At 38.4% G+C, this 13,959-nt stretch overlaps 1 protein-coding gene across 3 annotated transcripts in view; it reads right to left on the bottom strand.

Annotated features, from left to right (window-relative positions):
• The window catches only part of LOC128869834 (dipeptidase 1), a 127,363-nt gene that overhangs the window by 57,202 nt on the left and 56,202 nt on the right, over positions 1-13,959 (bottom strand). The gene's annotated exons all lie outside the window — the stretch shown is intronic.

Consider the following 13,959-nt stretch of genomic DNA (forward strand, 5'->3'; position numbering starts at 1 on the left):
TGAAAGAAATAAATGAAATAATGGTTCCATATCTAGAAGTCCATGCAAGTGGCGAAAGTATCTGATCGTTATTCACCTGCGGGCAGCCAGCACGATTATTTTGCATACAGCTCAAAACTTGCGGGCTTCGCCCTCGTATCCTCTGGGCAGCTTCCGAACACTCATTTGGAAGCGAGCTAATGTGAAAAGACAAAAGAGCCCATGTTATTTGATTGGGCACTGGATTTGGGATGTGGCACGTAAAAATCAAGTTCCAATGAAAACACAGCCAAAAACGCTTAAGCGATTATCGCGCCAATCAAGAAGAAGCAGAGATAAAAAAAATATAATTTAGGTTAGCAGTAGCTCTGGGCAGTGTTGTATTTTAGCCAAAGTTGGTTATTTATTTTTCTCCAAAAGCACTTTTGTTATTTGGCTATTATATTTCTAGAATGGTCACTTTTTACCGAAACTTCAACAAGATGCATAGTCTAAATTATTTTACTATTATGAAATTGGGCATTTTCATTTCACACTTTGGGAACACTTTTGTACTATGAACTTTCGAATGTATTTGCACCATGGCAAATTTGCTATGCAATCATTAGCTGAAGTAAATGGCAATTGCTTTTGAATCTGAAATCATCTGCAAATGGACAGAAGCAAAAGTAAAGTTTTCGAATTTTACGAATATTAAGAGTGTTATTAGGAAATGGCCGCCATAGCCGTATCTGTTGGTACATGAGTACCATTCGGTAGTGCCAAGTTTGTAACCCTGGGTATGAAGGACCAACTTATAGAAAATTTTGTTCCTAATTGAGTTCGCCTCTCGGCAGGCAATGGCGAATATTCAAGCGTATTTTTGCTATAAAAAAGCTCCTCATAAAAACGCGGAGTCCACTTGTGAGGTAACTAGGCAGGTCTGTCCTAGATGAAATGAGCACAGAACTAGGTCGCTCATCAATCTTGACTGGCCTTCTATTAGTAACGTGTTTTGATGTGTAATAAATGAACTTAGAATTAATATGAAGTAACCTTCTCCAAGATATCACACAATAGTCACTCCAAACATCTTACTACATTTAAATTCGCTTAATTAACTGAAAGATCTCAACGTCTTTTTCGATTCTAACTTTAATTTTGTTACGCACATCACTCGTTTTCAATGCTAATTGCTAATATTCGTCATAATAGTAAGCGTTTTTTCAATCCATTTACTCATAACAGCTTCAGCTTTTGTCCGGTCTAATTTAGAAAACGTCACTTTCAATTTAAGACCTTATCAAGTACACACAAAATATAATCGAGCACCATTAAGTCACATGATTTCAGTGACCAGTAAATTTTAATACCATAAGAAATGACGAAGAAGCACACGTCCTTACGTATCTGCGAAGAAATAATGAACGCTAATACCGTCATACCAAAATCGACACAAAATAGCGGCTTCCGTGATATGTCTGTCATGGATTTTCGTACTCCAAATTTCAAAATTTTGGTTGTTTTTACGAAGTCACTTAACCAAAAATAAGTCCTACCACATAAGATGCCTTTGTTCTCACACGCAACCCACGTAACACACAAAATCCTTGGGGTAGTTCTAAAAGCAAGCTGCTGTAGAAAAATGCCAATATCGCCCTCTATGCATGTAAAAGGATGCTTTGAGCAATCTGGGGTATATTCCCTTCTGACGCATTGATGCTATACAGCGGTAGTCAGACCTATACTACTCTATGGTACTCTGGTGTGGTGGACCGTGACTAGAAAATCTTCATACAGTGCACCTATATCAAACGTACAGCGACTAGCTGCTTTATACATTACAGGAGCGCTCAGAACGACTCTAACGGCAGCCCTCGAATGCGTACTTGACCTACCATCTATAAATCTTTTTGCAAAAAACCTTGCAGCGAAATCTGCAGAAAGCCTATGGGGAGTGCGCTTTATCAAAAACGCGGGTCTACGAGTGGTATACGGCCTCGGCAGAGCGCTGAGAAGTTGTGGAAGATTTGCCCCGATCCACAGTGCGGCCGATTCCCGAAAAGCTGGCCAAAACTCAAAAAATTAAGTAATTGATTCAAAATTTCTTACTCGGGGGTCGTCGAGGTCGCTGATTACGAATTTGATCTTAAAATTTTGAAAATCCACCCCCTTCTACCCCTATTGGGCACCCCCTCACGTGAAATAGCGTATATTCAAGACATAATCAAGATGCATGTAAATTTATATGTTTTCGGGGTCGCAAGGTAGCAAGTGGTAGCAGCTGAATCTTGTTTTATTCAGTAACCATTACTTTTTTGAGTAACCTTTAATAGGTTTCAAAGCAGCATATGACGGCGTTGTATTACTATACAGTTTGAAAACTCAAATTTTATAAAAAAATTGCAAAAAATGTATCTACGTATTGCTGCAGCTAAAAATTTTGTGTCGAGGTATTGATATGTACTAAAGATTTCTCGTATTTTACTAACCTTCCGAAGATGATTCCATTTGGTTTTGTTCAATTTACTCCATTACAAAATCTTTCAAATGTGTACAACTTTCACTATTCATCGACAGTAATACGATGCTCAAACGAAGGCCACGTTGCGACTGAAAATACAGAGGATACTTAGGGTACAGGACGTTGCTATGAACGGTTTTCACTACTCAAGGCATTACTGTAGCCAACCCAAAGACAAAAAACTCTATCTAGAAACTTTTTTTTCCACTTTTGGCCAGCTTTTTGGGAATCGGCCGGTCGCCCATCAACGGATGAAAACGTCGACAAAGTCGTTGTGCTGGAAAACCATAATTTAGTTTGAGGGAGGTAGCTCGCGCATCAGAACAGGTGATGAGACGTAGGTATATGAGTTTGACATGCAAACCAGTCAACAGGGGGCAGAATGGCGCAATCCACATGAGCCGAAACCCAAAAACCACGTCAAAGTCGGTCAAAAGTGAAAGATATGCTTACTCGTTTTCTTTGATTGTCATGGAGTTGTGCACTCGAAACTCATTCCAAATGGTTTTACGGTAAATAAAGAATATTATTTGGAATTTATGCGACGTTTGAGAAATAATGTGCATAGGAAGCGGCCCAATTTGTGGAAAGAATACCCATGGATCATGCACCATGATAGTGCACCGCCTCACAAGGCTCAAATTGTGAACACTGTTTTGGCCAAAAACTCTACAAACATCATCGAACAACCACCGCATTCAATGAATTTCCCCAAAACTTAAATTGCCACTTTGTGGACGCCACTTTGAGTCGATAGAGGCCATTAAGGAGAATTCTCTGAAGGAGCTGAAGAAGATCTGTTGAAACGCGTTTAAAAGGTGCTTGGATGACTGGACTAATCGTTGGCATATATGTATTGCTTCGAATGGAGCCTATTTTGAAAGCGACAAAATAAATTTTGATGATTAAATAATTATTTTGCGTTTTATTGAACAATCCCCGATACTTTTTTAACAGAATGTATATGGCTCCGGTTTTAAAGGGCGAAAAAGTTTGAAGAATTTCATTGTATGGGCAAAATGCGCACATCTTCAGGAGAAAAACTGGTAAAAAATCAACGCGATTTTGAGAGATTTTAAACTTGCACTTTGTTGTATTAAAATTCAATGGGCAATAAAACTGCATTCCCAAGTTGTTTTAGAAAATTGTGATTAAAAAATTTTTAATTTTGCTGAAATTTGTTTCATACATAGAAACTCGATTCTCGCACGCAATAAAAACTGGGCTCGGTGCTAGTTTCGAGGTTGTAGCAAGAACTGAGTTTTTTTCCATACAAATCCTAAGAAGTTTTTACTGATAGCAATCCAAGTTTATTTGTTTTTATTATATTAATTAAATTTAAAGCGATAAATTTCATTTGAAATTAAAGAAATTTTCGATTTCGGTTTGTTTTGTACACACTCGCTTTTTCAGTTTAACATTGTTTCAGAGCCTCTGCAGCGCCAGAGCATAGCTTAAGCAAACATTGTTTTGCTCTGCCCACTCCAAGCATATATTGAAAGCTGATATTGCCGCCTCCGACGTAATTTAATTCGTATTTAGTATCAACTCCGTCACAAACTGTTTCGTCGTTTTCATTACAGTATTCTTCATTTAAAGCTGTGAATTCCGTATGGTTTGTGATTTCAGATTGGGAGACTTGTTGCAATGGTTCAACTTCCCGAAACAAAGTTGCAATAAATTGAGTATTGGATGCATCATCAGCTATCTGAAATCTTAGCTCCGAAAGGGAAATGATACCGTCACACTCCTCTTGAGATGCTTTTTCAAGTTTTCAGTTCAGTTTTTAGAATGCATCAACTAGCAAAAAAAGCAGAATGCCGTTTTCAGATCGACATTTTGCAGTGACTCATCGATGTTTTATCTGTGAGCAACAATGTGACTTAAGAGGGGTTTTTTGTAGTTCAATTTAGTAAGCCTTATAATGTTTTGATCCATGGGCTACATTAGAGCCGTACAGTTTGGAGAAAAGCACATTATCGATATCTGGCTGGCGTAGCTCTTTAACTCGCCTTCTTTGGGATGGCATGGTGCATTATCAATAAGAAGAAATGTTTTTTCCGGAAGATTTTCAGCATGAAACAACTCTTTTTTCCGTTTATTTAAGCAATTTTTGATAATAACAGGATTCTTGGACAAAATATCAATACCTCTAGAACAAATGTTCTGTGAAACCATTCTTCAAATAAAGCTAAGGTCATCCAAGCACTTTTATTTACTTTGTAGACAACAGACATATCAGTAAACAATTTTAATGAACGCGGATACGCCGTTTTCCGAATAACCATTATTTTTATTTTATGCTTTCCAGCAGCATTTGTACAAGCAAGGAACATTATTCTCTCCCTAGTGATTTTATGACCCGGAGGCGAAGTTGCTTTTGAGCGCACAAGAGTTTTATCGTGTAAGAGTTTCCAAAATAAGCCCCGATGAGCCTTGCTTGTATATCTGCTCTTTTGTGAAACTTAACTTTATAATTGTTTTGATAAATTTGTCCGGAGATGGGTTGATGGAGTCGCTCTTATTTGAAAGTAATTTTCTCCGAAAACATTTAGTCATCGTGTAAGTTTTTAACTCAATCATTGCTTGCGTAATAACGACTTTTCCCTTTTTGGAAACTCAGAAATCTGAACAGTTCTCCTTTTACAGGTTTTAGATCGCGTAACAAACTTCTTTATAGACTTTTTCTTATATTTTTTATACACATTATAGTTGCTTTATGCACATGAAAGTTTTTAGTTAATTCGTTAATCGAAATTTCCGCATTTAATTTCTACAGAATGTCAGCTTTTTCTTTTGCCGTAAGCAGCGTAAATAGTCTCTTCGCGCTTATGAGACCACACCATGCTAAAGTTGAAGTACTACCTAACGGTTGTTCCCCGGGAGGGAAACGGGGCAGGGGTGGGTTTTTAGTGGGTGAGTCGAAAGACAAGTCCCACACTTTCCGGCTTTCAATGCTTCTTGCCACCTTTAAAAAACAAAATCATGCGAAACAAATTTTGCGCAAAACTGTCATTGCTTCAGAAAATGAATTAGACGATACTTCCCCTAAATTCATTCAGCTGAGAAGGGGTGTATATCTACATTTCTACTAAAAAAAATTCCACATGTAATAATATAGAAATATCAATAATGATCAATAACATTGCTTAGCATTTCTTGTCACTTTTCTGGTGTCCGCCAAATATGTCCGTTGGTCCATTGGCTAATTGGCAGCGGACCAACATAATGTCGCCTGGGCGTTTAACATTGGTTTACAAATCAACTCACTTACATAAGTACATACTTACATGCAATTATTAGCTGCCCACAGTGGCATTCTCAAAAGTACATTTATTGACAGAAAATTGGCTAAGCAGTTTTTTTTTTTTGGTTTTTACTTTACATATTCAGTTCATAGTCACTTGAGCGCCAAGTGGCAGCAACAACTATTCAACTAATAAATATTTTGGCTATAAAATAATTGGCTGAATTTCAGTTATTTAGAGGAAATATGCTTCGTAAATTACATAAAGGCATTCGAAATGTGACAAGAAATCCATGCCGGATACAACTTGGGTGGATTTTTAGTTGACAGAGCTTTGCAGCTACAGTGTGAGAAGAAGCATTTTTCTTTATCTTTCTTCCTACACCAATGGATAAATTTCCTAATATGTCGGAGTTAGTGAAATTTTTCGTAGTTTATGAGCTTAATATCGCCTGTGCTACAATCTCGCTAGCAAAATAGTTTCTTATAGTAGTACCTACAAGGTGAAGTCCAAAATAAACAAGACTGAGATAAAATAGAAACGACAGGAGCTTTGTTCTGATAACTTCGAGTTTATTTATTCAAAATTATCCTCTATGGCCTTGATACCCTGTTTATCGCGATCTACAAGCTTTTCGAAAGTGTGTTTCAGGTCATTGACCGGGATGTCCTTCACGATGTCGGTAGAAGCCTTCTGGATGGTCTCTACGGACGCAAAGCCTATTCCGTTCATGGCCAAATACAGAGAGCCATATCAGGCGAATGCGGTGAGTGATTGATGGTTCAAATGCGATTTCTAGTCAAAAATGCACTCACAAGAGTGGATCGATGAGATGGTGCAATATCATGCAATAAGTGCCAGCTTCCTCCTTGGTGGTATTCAGGCCGAATTCGACGAATGCGATGCAACAAACGCTTCAAAACGCCACGATAAAAAATTGCATTGACGGTTTGGTCCATTGGCACGAACTCCTTGTGGACAATTCTCTTGGAATCGTAAAAACAAATGAGCATCGACTTGATTTTTGACTTCTCCAAACGCAATTTTTTGGGTGGTGGCTCGTCTTGGGCCGTCGGGTAATTCGGCACTTTGACACTTAGTTTCAGGTTCATGTTGGAAACACCACGTTTTATCACTAGCTACAATATTGTAGAAGAAGTTCTCGCCTTTTCTCGCCTCTTTAATGAGGTCTTTCGAATGTTCAATTCTGAGCAATTTTTGGTCCTCAGTTAACTTGTGCGTCTCAAGGCCATAGTCAGGGCAAAAGGTAGTCATATCGAGCAAAAGTAAATTGATTCTTAACTTTGTACTATTTTCACACATTTTTTACTTTGAATTGAATGAAAGTAATTTTCCAAACTCAATTTATTTCCTCTTTAATTGGTTATACTTTGATGGTTGGACTCTGTAGATTACCATGTTGGGCCTTCAGCTACGTTAAAAAACGAAATTAAGCGAGTAACTTCGGCTGCAACGTCCAATGATGACAGATTTACAAGTTTTGCTCCTTAACTGTGGTGAGAAAGGAAATTATGAAGGGAATTTCGGCTGCCACGCCACTTCGGCGATTCCACAGCCGAATTCTGCACGATAATTTCACATATATTCACACATTTATCGTTGTTCAGACGGCAACGAAGTGTCATTGGTTGCTTTTTTTCATATACCACCAACACAATCTCAACTTTTTTGTAAATATTGTGCATCCTAAGTGACGTTGATTCTGTCAAACTCGCTCAAAGGCGAATAAAGATCTGTTAAAGAGCACACCTCTAAAAACCGTTTCATACATGAGCAGGGACTGTGTTGATTTTTTTTGTACATCTCAGTTTTTCGTTCTCAAACCACTGTTATGACCCCGGCGACGTCAGCCAATCTGAGAGCCGGTTAAGAGTCTAATATTGGTCAGAAATCTTGAATCTTTTCACTATGTCATTATCCCAGGTGAATATTTTTTCTCTCTCTCTCTCTCTCTCTTTCTCTTCACTATACATCTCTCACTTAATAAGCTTGCATATAGTTATTTGTATTACTCGGCGGTGTATATTTTCAGCATAGTTTTTTTTATTTTTCTTCGTAATTCATATTGCAAATGTTTTATTATTATTATTTTGTACCAAAGACTAACGACTTAGTTCCATCTGAACTTCTTCTTAATCTCCTTCTAAGTCATCACTATAAAAAGTATGAAAATTTTCTAAATTTAGTATAGTATTACCTTCAAGACAAGAGGTATTGTCGGAAAAAGTGTTTGAAAACCAATGAGTATATCTTTATGTATTCAAAATCTATCATTTAGATTGCGATAAACAAACGTAAGATAGGTATATACAGTGATATACGATAATGAACATACATCAACGCTTCGTGTTTCAAAGATCATGAGCGTTAGCTTACTCCAGTTGAGATTGTAGGGTTCGTCTTCGAAGTCATTGCTATGTCAAGATCTGTTATAAGGTAGTTGAAATAGGGGTAGAAGTGCAACATATTAGTCATCGCAACTATAGCCAGTAGCGGCCTGACTCTAAATGAAGTTATTCGTATGCGAGATAAGAGTGGTCAATTCGGCTACCAACGCCTGCGTAAAACATAGGTTTCGTTGATTTAAGTTGGTTTGAGAAACAACACAACTCGTGTTGCCACTCCGTCCGCTTATATTATTTTGAGAGAATGACTTTTGTTTCGAAAGTCGTATCACCCAAGCTCTCAGTGTTAACTTCTTCGGTGAGTTCTTTCCGAGTCCAGGTTTAGTAGTTACTTCCTTCAGTGTGGTTGTGAGAGTAGTACCAAGTGCTAGTTAAACACAAGCCTTCTAGTCTATGAGCACCCCATCCATCTAATTTTCTTGGCAATTACCTACCAAAGATCCAAGTATTTTGAATTGATTTGCGGCCGCATTAGCCGAATGGATTGGTGCGTGACTATCATTCGGGAATGCGTAGGGATCGAATATCCGTTCAAAGTGATAGAAACAGTTTTTTTCTAATAACGATCGCCCCTCGGCATGCAATGGCAAACCTCCGAGTGTTTTTCTGCTATGAAAAAGCTCCTCATAAATAATATCTGCGATTCGGAGTCGCCTTGAAACTGTAGGTCCTTCTATTTGTGGAACAACATCAAGACGCACGCCTCAAATGACAGGAGGAGCTCGGCCTCATTAATTTTTTTATTTTTATGCTCAGTAATACCAGCAAGTTTCATAACGCAATTCCCATAGCTTTTCTTGTTATATTCAATTACTTACAACGAAGGAGTGAATCAGCGAAATGGTACTCAGATAACAGAGTCATCCCAACATATGCCTATTGTTGTATGCAATAGCCGTTCGTCAAACAAAGTAGCCGCTCTGTGGATTCAATATACGTTAAGAGTCGTATAAAAGTGACCCACGTTTCAAGTGTTGAAGACTTCTCTAACCCTCTGTTATACATTTAGTCATTGCATTAGCTTAATGTCTACATGACTCCCGCTCTCACTGAATTTAACAGAATCAGCTGACGTAATATTTGCTTTCTTCTTATTTTTATACTGTTCATTTTTCTCATTATTAATGAAGGAATTTATTGCACTACACCGTTTACTTTCTTGTTTGTGCATTTGTTAAGTTACAGCCACAAATACTCTCACGAATGTCGTAATCTTGTAAATAATCTATCATTCTTGTCTTCCCAGCTGTTGGCTTTTTTAGCGTCCCTTCGAGAATTTCGCTCATCAACTTTAAGCACTTCCTTGAGAATATGGCAATCAAGCCGCTTGTGTGAGGAATTAATTTCGACCCATCAACGCTCGTTTGCAGTAAGATTTTATTAGTCATTAATTTCCACATCAACAGGTAGAGAATATTTATTTGAGGTGCGCTTATATTTAAATTCAAAGATTGCCAACCCAATGATGGAGATCAGGGTTTAAACTGCTTGAATCATCTTTCCGCCATAAAACCGTCGTAGATTGCGTGATTCCATGTCAAGTGATCCAAGTATTTTGAGCATTGACGTCGATTCTTCTAAAAATTGGTTTATTTGTAGGCTTGACTATAATAAAAAATAAAATTTTTGGAAACTCTTGAAATGTTAAAGGAGAGGTTTATAAGAGCTACGATATACCACGCACTGGAGACTCTTTCCTGTCTAAAGCTCAATACAGTGAAGTTACATTGGTTGATATTTGCTAATTGGTTGGCACGAGTATTAGTTTGGGGTCAGCACTTTCCCTTATGATAGCCTTTCAATTTTAAGTTAAGCCAATTAAGTTTTTAAAATGAACAAGTTGAGCCTTATGAACCTCCATGGTCTTTGCTGCACAAGTGAGTTGCGCTTACCTCGTTTTAGTGTAAGTGCAATACTTGCCACTTTCCAAATTTTTTGAGCGTACAGGGTCCGGCACTCGTAGTGTAACCAATTAAAAAGGCCATAAATTTAGTTTGGGAAAATAATTTTATTCAATTCAAAGTATTTAAAAAATGTGTAAAAATAATACAAAATTAAGAATCAGTTAACTTTTGCTCGATATGACCACCTTTTGCCTTGACTTTGGTCTTGAGATACTCCAGAAACGAATCGCCAGCTGCCCGAATGTGACTTGCAAGTATTTTGGCCCACTCGCACACAATGGCTTTTTTCAGCACTTCCAGACTGGTGAATCTTTTAGTTCGGATCTTGCTCTTCAAAATGGCCCAAAGAGAATAATCCATCGGATTCGCATCTGGTGAATTTGAGAGCCATTGTGTTGACGTTTTGAAGTTCAGAACGTTGTTTTTCTGTCATTCTTGGTTCACTCGAGCTTTGTGGTGCCGAGTCATGATGAAGCATCCATAGTCTGCCACAAAAATGTTTGTCTGCCCACGGCTTCAAAGCAACCTCCAGAATACTTTCCCGATAATATTTTGAATTTACTTTGACGCCAGGTTTGATGAAAACGAGCGCCCATCTGCTGTTACAGCGGGCCAAACCATTACCAGTGGAGGGTGCTGCCTCCTGGTGGTCAATCGATAGCTCAATTTCGCGTATGAACGGTCGGTCAAATAAACCCTATCGTTTTGGGAGTTTAGGATTTGCTCAATTTGAAAATTTTTCTTGTCAGAAAACAGAATATTCGGAAATTTACCGCTTTCAGCCAAGCGAAGCAACTCCTTCGCTCTCTCAAGTCTAACTTGTTGCTACTTTGGTGTGAAATCATGCCCCTTTTGGATCTTGTAAAACTTGACTTTTAAATAATTTTTCAGTATGCGGTGGATGCTACGGTGAGATATTTTAAGTTCTTCCGCCATTTGATTGACATTTCGGGAATTTCGCTCAAGTCGCTTCTTCACTTTTTGAACCATTTCACGTGACATTGCAGTCTTTTGATGACCACCTCCATGACGTTTCGCGATGCTACCACTTTCATTGTAGCGAGTAATGGTGCGATAAACAAAAACTTTATTTACGTTAAGGTACTCGAGTTCAAGAACAATCGCTGGTTGCGATTTTCCAGCTAAATATAATGCAATCACACTATTACGTTTGAAATCCATTACTGATTTTCTTTTTTCGCGTTTACTCTCCCCAAAATGCTTCTGCGCGCTTGTAAACAATACTCTGGATTATCATTTAGCCAACTAACAGACAGCTGATGCACGGGCAGTTCTGAAGTTGGTTACACTTCGAGCGCCGGACCCTGTAATTATACATCTGGCAGTTTTTTAAGTTGTCTATATGACTCGGTATCTTTCAGTTTTGCAAAAGTGTAGAGAAGATGCCATTCGACACTGAAGACTTAAACGACGGATCGAACTATTGCACAACTCATTTCAACCTTATCGGTGAGAATTGGTCTTCAAAATAGTGCATACAGATTTTCAAAAAGAAAACTTTACCATACTTTATTTATGAAAAGTAATGAAAAACCCCTTTGCCTCTTTTGCAAATAATGGAGCCCAAATGCAAGTAGTTGGTATAATGGAAAGCAGCACCACTTGTTTAGACTTTCGATAAACTCTGATGTCCAAAGGTCACAAAATCAAATGCCTTCGTCTCTCTTGGTTTTAATACATTTACTAATTTTATACCCCTAACGACATAATTTCACATGCTTGAATTGCCAGCAAATACAAAAGCGAAAGCAAAGTGCCTGACAGTTTAATTGGATTATTGGTCATCTTAAGCTCATAAGCTAGTTGTTTAATAGTGTTAAATGGTTGTTCACAAAGCGTTTAAGAGCGAAAACACCTACAATTTCAAAGAGATATAAATGCGATTCAATTTAAGTGCGTATATGCCTTGTTGAATAAATGTAGATGGAGGATGTACATAAATTATATGAGTTTTCATAAAAACTTGTATACAAACACCTGCATGCATGCTTACATACATACATGCACACATACATAATATACATACATGCATATGTATGTTCCCACAAGCATCGAAATATTTTGCATTTATATATATGTACTTACACACATACACACATTTATGCCATTTGCTCCCTCCAGTAAGATTATTGATTGAGCTGAAAAGTTGCTGCGCTTGCACGCTGGGGCTTTGCTTACCAACCACATTGGAAACCATGGTCACTGGCTCAAAAAGCTGCAAAAAGTTTGACATTTATTTTGGCTTTTCAAACGTCAACCGCGCTTGTGACCAGGTGAAATGATAACGTAAAGAAAAAAATGTGCATTTATCTTTTTTGGTAGCAAATTTCCATGGGATTTCTACATTTATTGGGGATTTGCGGAAAGCATCAAAAGTAGTGGTTGCGGTGACAGAGGCAACGAAATGACATTACCTCTGCTCTGCTACTACTCCTCATGCCGTTATAGATGCTACACAGTGGGATGATTTCTTACATGTTTTAGGCAAAACAAAGAGTATTAGTGGACCGAGATGTCTGTATAAGAATATATGTGTGTGTGTGTAATTTGCCGCAAAAAGCCCTATTTAAACGCAGCAGTTTTTCAACATCCTGCAAGGTATAATTCGGTATTAATTTCAAATTTTTTGAGGTGGTTGTACGAGTATTTATAAGAAGACTAATAATGAAAACTTTGCTCAACTTGTCAGCAAATTTTTACATAATTTTTATTTTTATTTTTTTTTTTTTGTTTTTTAATACATCGTACTTAATCCTAACAGCTTGTTGGCCCGCGTAACTCTTTGGAGAAATCTATATTTATTTTGATACTCAAGAGGCGATTAAATCTCTTTGTGGAGCTGTCAGTAGTTCCATCACTGCTCGCAAATGCTGGGCATATCTTAACAGAATATTTCTGCATCCAAGGAAGTTGTAAAGCAGACGAATAAGCGAGAGAAGGCACCAACACTCACCTACGTCTTGATAAGGAGACTATATGTAGGTATGCCCTTCTCAACCTACAATCTTTGTGACTTTCTTTGTCACTGTCTTACGTGGCATGCCAGTGGGTTTAGATAATTTGGATCATCGTTCTTGAATGATACCGACGACCTCAGAGATATAAGTGTCAGCCAGATCAATGGGCTTGCACTCAAAACAAAATAGTTTAACGAGGAGTAGCAGCTGAACTGCTACTCTGTCATCTCAATGGATCGGCAATGATCTAAGTGAGTTGGTTTGAAGACCGACTACTTCTTTCACCTACGTACCTAGACTATTGAGTAGCTTCGTTTTCGTCCATGTATCACCAAAGGTTTCGAAAGTGAAATCCAAGAATGATAGATGGCAGGATTGCGACATCCGTCAGAGCATTTCTGGCTGTGACGTAACAAGTGCGCAAACAAGAGAGAAAATAGTGTAATACGATAAATTCGCTCGTTAATCACAATCACTACCTTGTTGCAGCCAAACTGCGCACGCGCCTCTGTGCAGCAAAAAACGTGCATCTACCTACGCAAAGAATGTTCGACCTCGAAAAGCTGCAATCACAACAGACAGCCAGAAGATTCGCCACTCGACTCTCACTCCTGCTCTCAGAGAGTACTGCCCAACAAACCGGCATCCACGAACAATGGAGCAACATTTCTCGTTCTCTACGTACCGCCGCCGAAGAAGAAATCGGATTCCGGCGAGCCCGAAAAAACAATTGGTACGACGAGGAATGTCATGCTGCCGCGGAAAGAAAGGATGCCGCCTATAGAGCCACGCTGCGATCGGGCGCAACGCGAGCCATGTGGGATCGCTACAGAGAGCTGAAAAAGGAAGAGAGACGTATTATCCGACAGAAGAAACGAGAGGCCGAAATATGTGAGTGCGAAGAGCTTGAGATGCTGGCCA

This window comes from Anastrepha ludens, chromosome 2 (genome assembly GCF_028408465.1).
Source record: "Anastrepha ludens isolate Willacy chromosome 2, idAnaLude1.1, whole genome shotgun sequence".
NCBI classification, from domain to species: Eukaryota; Metazoa; Arthropoda; class Insecta; order Diptera; family Tephritidae; genus Anastrepha; species Anastrepha ludens.